Here is a 9,838-nt window from a genome sequence, read left to right on the forward strand (position 1 = left end):
TGCAAAAATTAACTTAGGAATGCAATGCAAATTTTAGTCCTTAAGGCAGGCGGGTAGATAACCGGCATTCCTTAAACCTTCCTCCTGTCTGAATTTCTCTGTTTCATAGGCTCATTTTACTCTTTTTAATTGTTATGTAATTGTAGTTAGGAACTGATGTAGGATCACTAGGGAAGTATAAATCAAGATCAAAATAGATACTACTTTGCATCCATTCAGAGAACTATTTTCAATGGCAACACCAGAAAATAGTAAGTGTTGACCAGAATGTGGAGAAACAGAACCCTCCTAAGCTGCTTGTGGGAATGGGAATGTAAACGGGTACAGCCACTGTGGAAAGAGTATGGCCTCCGCCAGCAATCCCAGTGACCCAGGCCGAGGCAGGAGGATGGCAAATCTGAGGCCAGCCTGAGCAATTTAGAGAGACCTTATCTCAAAATAAGATTAAAATTATAAGAATACTAAAAAGGTCTGGGGTAATGTAGCTCAGTGGTAGAGTGCCCTTGGGTTCAACCCCCAGTATGCAGCAAAACAAAACCAACGACAAAGAAACAAAACAAAGAAAAATTAAACACAGAATTACCGTATGATCCCCAAACCTAAGTATATACTCAAAATCACTGAAAGCGGACACTCAGGGACACATGTACTCATCTTGGTCCACAAGCTGCATTATTCACAAGAGCCAAAAGGTGGGAAAAACCCAAATGTCCATCAGCAGATGAATGGATTTTATATGTGTGTGTGTGTGTGTGTGTGTGTGTGTAATGGAATATTATTCAGCATTAAAAAGGAATGAGGTCAGGTGCAGTGGCACATCCCAGCAGCTTGGGAGGCTGAGGCAGGAGGATCACAAGTTCAGAGTCAGCCTCAGCAGCATAGTGAAGCCTTAAGCAACTTAGTAAGACCCTGTCTCAAAATAAAATATTTAAAAGGACTGGGGATGTGGCTCAGGGATTGAGCACCCCTGGGTTCAATCCCTGGTACCAAAAAAAAAAAAAGAAATGAGATTCTGGAACATGCTGTGATACTAATGAACTCCTTAACATTATGCTAAGTGAAATAACCATTCACAAAAAGACAAATGTATGATTGCACTTACAAGAGAGGTCCTCAGAGTAGAAAAACAGAAAGACAGGAAAGAAAGTCGAGGTTACAAGGAGCTGAGAGAAGGCCAGAATGAGCAATTATTGTTTAAAGGGCACTGAGTTTCAGTTTGGTGTGTAATGAGAAATATCTGGAGTTGGTTAGTAGTGAAGGTCACACAACAATGTGAATAGACTTAATGCTGCTGAAATGTACACTTAAAATTGGTTAAAATGGCAAACTTAATGTTTAGTATACTTTACTATAACAGCAAAACCAATATTAGAAATTACTCTATGCCAGACTGTGTCTAAGTGCTTTATGTACATCAACTCATTTAATTCTCACAACATTCCTGTGCTAATAATTAGCCATAATAATTTGCATATTATTTTCTTACTAATAGTAGTTAAGTCTTTGGGTAATCCCAGGGTATATACTATTTGGACATAATAATCTAATGTAATGTACTGCTTTAATTCAACTTTCTAAGACTTCATTTAGAATGTTCTCATCTCCCGTAGAGTGTTTTTTTTTTTTTTTTTTTTTTTTTTTAATTTGGTACTGGGGGTTGAACCTGGGGGTGCTCAATCACTGAGCCACGTCCCCAGTCCTTTTTTTAATTTGGAGACAAGACCTGGCTAAGTTGTTGAGGCAGGCTTTGAATTTCAATCCTCCTGTCTCAGCCTCCTGAGCCACTGGAATTACAGGCATGTGCCACTGTACCCGACCTGCCGAGTGATCTTTCTAAGATTGAATGTGAACAAATTATTTTCAGAGTTTACATTTGTTTTGTTTCCGGGATTTTTTCTATATTGTATAAACGTATTTTTATTTTTGGTGGTGATGGGAATCAAACCAAGTGCCTCATACATGTTAGGCAAGTGCTCTACCACTGAGCTACACCCCCAGACCCATGCATAAACTTTTTAAATGGAAGTTAATTCTCTTTTGTCAACTGCACTCTATGCTTGAATTATGCTAATTTGGTGCTGGTTCTCTGCCTTACCCTCTTTCATACTAACATGCTTTCAAAAAAGACTTTTCTTGCTGGGCGTTGTGGTGCACATTTGTAATCCAGCTGCTCAGGAGGCTGAAGCAGGAGGATCATGAGTTCAAGGCCAGCCTCAGCAACTTAGCAAGGGCCTAGGCAACCCTATCTCAAAATGAAAAATCAGAAGGGCATGGGATGTGACTCAGTGATAAATTGTCTCTGGATTCAATCCCAGGTACTCAAAACAAACAAACAAAAAATGTTTTATTATATGCATATTATATATATATATATATATATATATATATATATATACATACATATATGCTGGTCATTATTATATATGGTAGGATATATATGATTAATATATAAATTTATATTTATATAAATATTTATACAATTTTTCTCTTTTTATTCAAGTGACAAATACTAAAAAATCGTCAGAGACCATTGCACAGAGTGAAATTCTTTTTTTTTAAATTAAAATGTTTTTTATTTTTACAGACACATTTTGATTCATTGTACACAAATGGGGTACAGCTTTTCATTTCTATTGTTGTACCCAATGTATATTCACACCATTCATGTAATCATACATATATATAGGGTAATACTGTCTGTTTCATTCTACTGTTTTTCCATTCCCACCCCCTCCTACCACTTTTTCCTCTACACCATCCAAAGTTCCTTCATTCTTCTCTTCCCCCCGCCACTCCCCATCATTATATATTGTCATGCACTTATCAGAGAAAACATTCCGTCTTTGGTTTTTTTGGGCTTGGCCTATTTCACTTAGCATGATATTTTCCAACTTCATCCATTTACCAGCAAATGCCGTATTTTACTCTTCTTTATGACTGAGTAATATTCCATTGTGTATATATACCACAATTTCTTTAACCATTCATCAATTGAAAGGCATCTAGGTTGGTTCCACAATCTAGCTATTGTGAATTGAGCTGCTGTGAACATTGATGTGGCTGCATCACTGTAGTATGCTGATTTTAAGTCCTTTGGGTATAAACCGAGGAGTGGGATAGCAGGGTCAAATGGTGGGTCCATTCCAAGCTTTCTGAGGAATCTCCATACTGCTTTCCAGAGTGGCTGCACCAATTTGCAACTCTACCAGCAATGCATGAGTGTGCCTTTTCCCCCACATCCTCGCCAACACTTATTATTGCTTGTGTTCTTGATAATAGTCATTCTAATTGGAGTTAGATGAAATCTTAGGGCGATTTTAATTTGCATTTCTCTAATTACCAGGGATGCTGAGCACTTTTTCATATATTTGTTGATTGCGTGTATATCTTCTTCTGTGAAGTGTCTGCCCATTTCCTTAGCCCATTTATTGATTGGGTTCTTTGTATTTTGTGTGTAAAGTTTTTTAAGTACTTTATAAACTTTGGAGATGAGTGCTCTGTCTGAAGTGTGTGTGGAAAAGATTTTCTCCCACTCAGAGAGTGAAATTCTTGAAGGTGGGGTCCTGTTTTAGTCTTAGTTTATATCCACCATTACTGCAGCTGAGACAAAAAATATGCTCAATATATATTTGAAAGTTTAAATGAAACAATCTGGAACAAGTAGACACTTGATAAATTTTTTGAGCTAAAACTTCTTTCATGGGCTGGGGATATAGCTCTGTTGGGTAGAGTGCTTGCCTCGCAAGCACAAGGCCCTGGGTTCAATCCCTAGCACCACAAAACACACACACAAACCAAAAACAACAACAACAAAAAACTTCTTTCATATGAGGTAATAGTAATTATATGGTGCTTCATGTCAAGTGTTAGTTCTTAAGGTTGATTTTTTTTCAGAAGAATAGAGATCTCCAAGTGAGGAGGAGACGGACCCTTGTGAGGAGCTGTGTGTTTCCCTGCATGGCTGGGTGTGTTTTTAAGGAACTGGAGCTGATTCTACGCTGGGCAGCAGGTACTCCTATTCAAGTGTCTCCACTGGGTTTGTGGAGTTGCCTTTATATCCTTTCTGCTGTGGTCGCACCATTTATTTCCACTAGAGACTGAGCCTCCCTAATCTGAAAATCTGAAATCTGAAAATGCTCCAGAATATAAAACTTTTTGAGCACAAGTGGAAAATTCCACACCTGACCCTACGGGACAAGTCACAGTCAAAATGCAAATATATTGTACACTAGTTCCTTCAGGCTCTGTGTAGAAGACGTAGGTGAATTGTAAATTAACTTCATGTTTAGACTTGAATCCCATCCCCCAGACGTCTCATGATGTATGCACACACATTTTAAAATCTACATAAATCCCCAATTCTAAGTATTCCCTACAAGGAATCCTCAACCTGTTTCCCATCCTTGATGGTCCCATTGCATAAACAGAAGGGGTGCTAGATAAAATACAGGAGGATGTTCAGAGAAATTTGAATTTTAGATGAACAATAATATTTTGGTATAAGTGTGTCCCAAATATTGCATGAACCATACTTATACTAAAAAAAAAAAAAAAAAAAAAAAGTGTTATCTGAAATTCAAATTTCAATGGGCTTCCTGTTTTTTTTTTTTTTTTTTTTTTTTTGCTTTTTTTTTTTCTGCATTGCTGGAGATGGAAACCAGGGTCTGTTTTCCCTTATTTTCATTAGCTAAATCTGGCAACCCTATTCAGTAGCCTCAGGGGTCTCCTCTAAGAGAGCTAATAATAGCTATCATGTGTCCAGGCTTACCCTCAGTGCCAGGTCTAGGTGCTATGCACTTTATACACAGTACCTCTTTCTCTTAGTTCTGGGGATTGAATCCAGGGCCTGGCACTTGCTAAGCAAATGCTCCACCACGAAGCTACAGCGCCCCCATCCCTTTTCTTATTTTATTTTGAGAGAGGATCTTGCTAAGTTGCCCAGGCTGTCCTCAAAGTTGCAATCCTCCTGCCTCAGCCTCCTGGGTAGCTGGGATTGTAGGTGTGCACCCCTATACCTGGCACTCAGTTATCTCTTTTAAACCATATATTAATGGTCTGTGGTAGGGATTAGCTCCATATTTATTTTTTTATAAAATAATTTTTTAGATGTTGATAGACCTTTATTTTATTTATTTATTTTTATGTGGTGTTGAGAATCAAACCCAGTGCCTCACACATGCTAGGCAAGTGCTCTACCACTCAGCTACAACTCCAGTCCCTTATCTCTGTTTTAAAAACTAAGGATCCTGGGCTTGGAAGGGTGAAGTACCACCTTAAGGTGGCACTTGGAGTACAATCTTTAGAACTCAGGTCCACCAACTCCAAAGCCTATTTCTTGGAGAGATACAAATTTGGGTTCAAAACACGGGATACTTTGGACCAGATAAAAATGTCTGAAATAGAGTTTGGGCATCATGAAGTGTGGTGAGTCTCCTGTCACAGAGCTTGGTAAGCAGAAGTCGGAGTAGAATGTTGGAGGATTCTTCAGTCCCAGATACCAGGTGTGGTTCCAGGTCTTTGAAAGATTTTCTTTTCTATTCAGGCTGGAAAAACTCCTTGACTATTAAGGAGTCATGCCCACGTGTGTATTTTACAATGAAAATATTTTGTTTGTTTGCTAATAGGGAACTCAAGCTAGACAATGTAGAGATGAAATCAGCACATTGGAAATCGTGATCATATCATTAATGTGGGATTATTTCATTGTCTGTTATTACTGGAAAAAATCCAGCCCTTAGCATCTTTTTAGGTTATTTTTCTCAGTCTGATTCCATTTATAAACTTCTCTGAGTACAAAGAAGATTCATGTTGTTAACTCCCAATTTTCCTTTTCTTCTTTTCTTTTTTTTTGGGGGGGGGGTCGAGGAGAGTATTGGGCATTGAACCCAGGGGCACTTAAGCACGGAGTCACATCCCCAGCCCTTTTCATTTTTTATTTTGAGACAGGGTCTCACTAAGTTGCTTGGAGCCTTGCTAAGTTGCTGAGGCTGGCCTTGAACTTGGGATCCTCCTGCTTCAGCCTCCTGAGTTGCTGGATTTACAGGTGTGCACCACCATGTCCACTAACTCCCAATTTTCAAATGAGAAGACAATTTTAAATGACTTATCTAAACAGATTGATAAGTTTATATTAGACAAAGGATTACTTTTGGGACCTTGGAGTTAAGTTCTGCTGCCTAAGGTGCAATGAGAGTACTTTCAGATCTTTGTGCAGAGTCTCCTGCAATGAGGGATTTACTGTCATCCTTTAAAATTCATCAATACTTGCAAGAACTATACCACTGGAACAGGATGCCACATGTGAAATGTGGCAGGTCCTATGACAATAGGAACAATCTCTCTTGGGAGTTGTCTGTAGAATTATTGCAGAGGGTGATGTGGGGGCATCTCGCCTAAGTGCTGAATCCCCAAGTATTTCAACAAGCGCTCCTAGAACATGGTGGAAGGCAGAGGCTATAGGTCTGAACACACCTGAGACCATATTCTGGGTTCGCCACTGACTAGCAGTTTAAACTTGTGTAGAACACCTGACATCTCTTACCTCAGTTTCTTCATTTGCCAAAAGGAGATAATAAAATTTCCATCAATGGACGGTGGCAAAAATTGAGACAGAAGGTGTGGAAACGCCCCAGACGTGGTGTATCAGTTAATGTGCCATTGACTGAGTTGTAAGCAACACACACCAAGGAATTCATTGCTTCATGTCATTGAAAATCCAGAGAGCGGGCTTCAGGGTTATTTTAATCTAGTTACCCAATTAGGTTATCACGGCCCTTCAAGATTTTGGCCACATCCTAGATGGTCTCCCTTCCTCCTTGCCAGACAAATGCTCTGGCTGCACAGGATTGCATGCTTCATCAGTGTCAGAAAGAGAAGAGAGAAGGTCTCTTCCTTCATCATGGGTCAGAAGTCCAGGTCATCTTTGGATGAAGCTGTATTTGGTCATGTGCTATGGTCTCTGGAGCCAGTGGCTTATGAAATGCCAAGTGTTGATTGGTTCAGTCTGCATTGGGTGTCTATTTTTGGACCATTCACTGTGGCCAAAGAGATGAAATAATTGATTGACTTGGACTGATCAGGGTTCACAAAGTGAGCAGGGGAGGGGTGGTAAATCCAACCCAGTCTTCATGCCTGGAAGTGTGTGGTTGTTAGCAAGACAACTTCGGGACTACTGTAGCAGATGCCCAGGAAATATCATTATTATTCTCATCAGTGGCAAAATTCTACATTCTGGAGAATGTTTCCCTAGGACTGATAGTACTCCCTCTTCGTTATGGCCTGAATGTAGTTGATATTCTCCCCAAATCATCTGTTAGAAGCCATCACCCAATGTAATAGTATGAAGAGGTAGAGCCTTTATGAATTATTTGAGTTGTGAGATCCACCCTCGGATAGGGGATTAGATTAGTGCCTTTACAATCCCATAATATAATCCCTTTTATGGCTGAATTGAGCACCCTTGCACTCTTGTGCCATGTGAACATACTTTCTGTGTTCAGAAAGCAGAGAGCCAGCCTTCACCAGACATTGAGTCTGCTGGAAATTAGATTTTGGACTCCTCAGCTTCCTTCACTATGAGCAGTAAACTGCTGCTTATAAATTACCCACTCTAAGGTATTTTTTATTTATTTAGTTTTTGGTACCAGGGGTGCTAACCACTGAGCCACATTTTGGTCCCTTTTTATTTTTTTATTTAGAGACAGGGTCTTCTAAGTTGCTTAAGGACTTACTAAGTTGCTGAGGCTGGCTTTGAACTTGCTATCCTCCTGCCTCAGCCTCGTGAGCTACTGGGATTACAGGCAAGTGTCACCAAGCCTGGCCTAAGGTATCTTTTATAGCAACCTAAAGGGACTGAGACATTCCCCTTAAATAGCAACTATTTTGTTTTTGGATTCTAAGAAATAGCATTGTTTTGTTCAGGCTTATTCCTGAGCTATAGATCTCTGGTTTTCAATGATTCTTCAATACGTTTTAGGTGAATTTTTAGGTCACAGCTGGCCTAGATCCAAAGTTTTCTTTTTTATGAAGGTGGTGATAGGGTGGTATTCTCATTCATCTAAAGCTAGAAAAAGCTGGAAAACATTTACAGACCATCAGCTCTTTGGACCTGTCACCCAGCCGGTTATTGGGTCTTTCATCGTTCAGGACTGACTCCCACGCATCAGAGGAGGAACATATTTGAGGATTTGAGAGAGGATGGACATGAAGCCTAACCACATGCAGACATTCCAGCTGACGGGAAACCTGCAGATGGACAGGGGTTGCCCGTGACAGCTAGGCTCTGGGAGCAGACCAGAGGGAAAGGGAATGCCAGGCAGGTTTCAAAGTTCTCCCTGATGAAGGTGACAAGACCGTCAGTGGGAACAAAGAGGTCGGTTGGCTTTGGATTCTGCAGCACTTGCTCACTGTCCTTGAAGGATGATCATCTCTCCCGTTTCCACAAGACTCTCAGTCCTCTCGTCATGTACACTTGTCAAATGGGAGTCGAGCCCAGCATTCCCCCTGGAGATGCGTCTGAGACAGACGGTGGGTTGCTTGTCACTGACATCTTTCACACTTCAGGGGACAACCGATTTTGCCCTCTATGGTGCATGGTTTTTCCCCTTCAGAGATTTAGGCAATGTGTGGGACTTCACTGTGTTCCTGAGAGTAAAGTGTTGATGAGGAGGTTATTACAGGACATTTCTGTTTGTATTAGTTTTCTGTTGCAGCTGTAACAATTTTTTTTTTTTTTTTTTTTTTTGGTGGTGCTGGGGATTGAACCCAGGGCTTTGTGCATGTGAAGCAGGCTCTCTACCAACCTAGCTATATCCCCAGCCCTGCTGTAACAAATTTGAAGTCATAAACTTAATAGCCTAAAATAATATAAATGTATCATCTTGCAATTCTGTAAGATAGGAGTCCTAAAATCAAGGTCTGGGCAGGGCTGCTTTTCTCTGGAGGCTCTGGGGAGACCTCTTTCCTTGCCTTTTCCAGTTCTAGAGGCCCCTGACATCCTCAGCTCAAGGATTCCTACCTACATCTCACAATGTCACACCGTCATATCTTTCTCTGTTTCTGTCTCTTCCTCTCTTGACATCTGCTTCCCAGGATCATTTATCCTTTTCTGATGAACTCCTGCCTCATCAGGGCCCTTGTAATTATATTGGTCCCACCCATATCATCCAGGATGACCTCTCCATTGGAGGCTCTTTAATGGTATCTGGAAAGTTCCTTTACCAGGTAATGTATTCACAGGTCTCAGGAATTAGGATCATTGAGGACCATTACTCTACTATGTAATCTAGTTTTCTCTTCGTGTACCTAGTCCTTGTTTTTTCCTTTTAAAATTGATTTACTCTTTATGTCAAAGAGAGAATATGTTCATAGGGTTCACAAAGAAAGATAACACCAAAAGAGATACAAAAATGGCTGGGACCCTGTAATCCCAATGGCTCTTGGGAGGCTGAGTTCAAAACCAGCCTCAGTAACTTAGCAAGGCCCTGAGCAACTTAGCTAGACCCTATCTTAAAAAAAATAAAAAGAGGGCTGGGGATATAGCTCAGTTGGTAGAGTGCTTGCCTCGCAAGCACAAGGCCCTGGGTTCAATCCCCAGCGTCCCCAAAAAAAAAAAAAAAAAAATTAAATTAAATAAAAAAATAAAAAGAAAGGGACTGGGGATGTGGCTCTTATAAGTGTCCATCATTTGTAAATAAATGAATAAATAAATAAATTCATAAGACAGAGATGCACGAATGGTCCAGAAGCCTAAGAAAAGATGTTGAACATATTAGTCATTAAGGAAATGTAAATCAAAACCACAGTGAGTGCTAAGATTTGAATGTGTTCCCCAAAAAGT

General features: G+C 40.1%; 1 non-coding gene across 1 annotated transcript; it reads left to right on the forward strand.

Annotated features, from left to right (window-relative positions):
* The first annotated feature begins 9,530 nt into the window (after window positions 1-9,530).
* On the forward strand, window positions 9,531-9,603 carry Trnaa-cgc (transfer RNA alanine (anticodon CGC)). Its single transcript has one exon. It is a non-coding gene; the product is annotated as a tRNA-Ala (tRNA).
* The last annotated feature ends 235 nt before the right edge of the window (window positions 9,604-9,838 follow it).

This window comes from Sciurus carolinensis, chromosome 15 (genome assembly GCF_902686445.1).
Source record: "Sciurus carolinensis chromosome 15, mSciCar1.2, whole genome shotgun sequence".
Classification (NCBI taxonomy): Eukaryota; Metazoa; Chordata; class Mammalia; order Rodentia; family Sciuridae; genus Sciurus; species Sciurus carolinensis.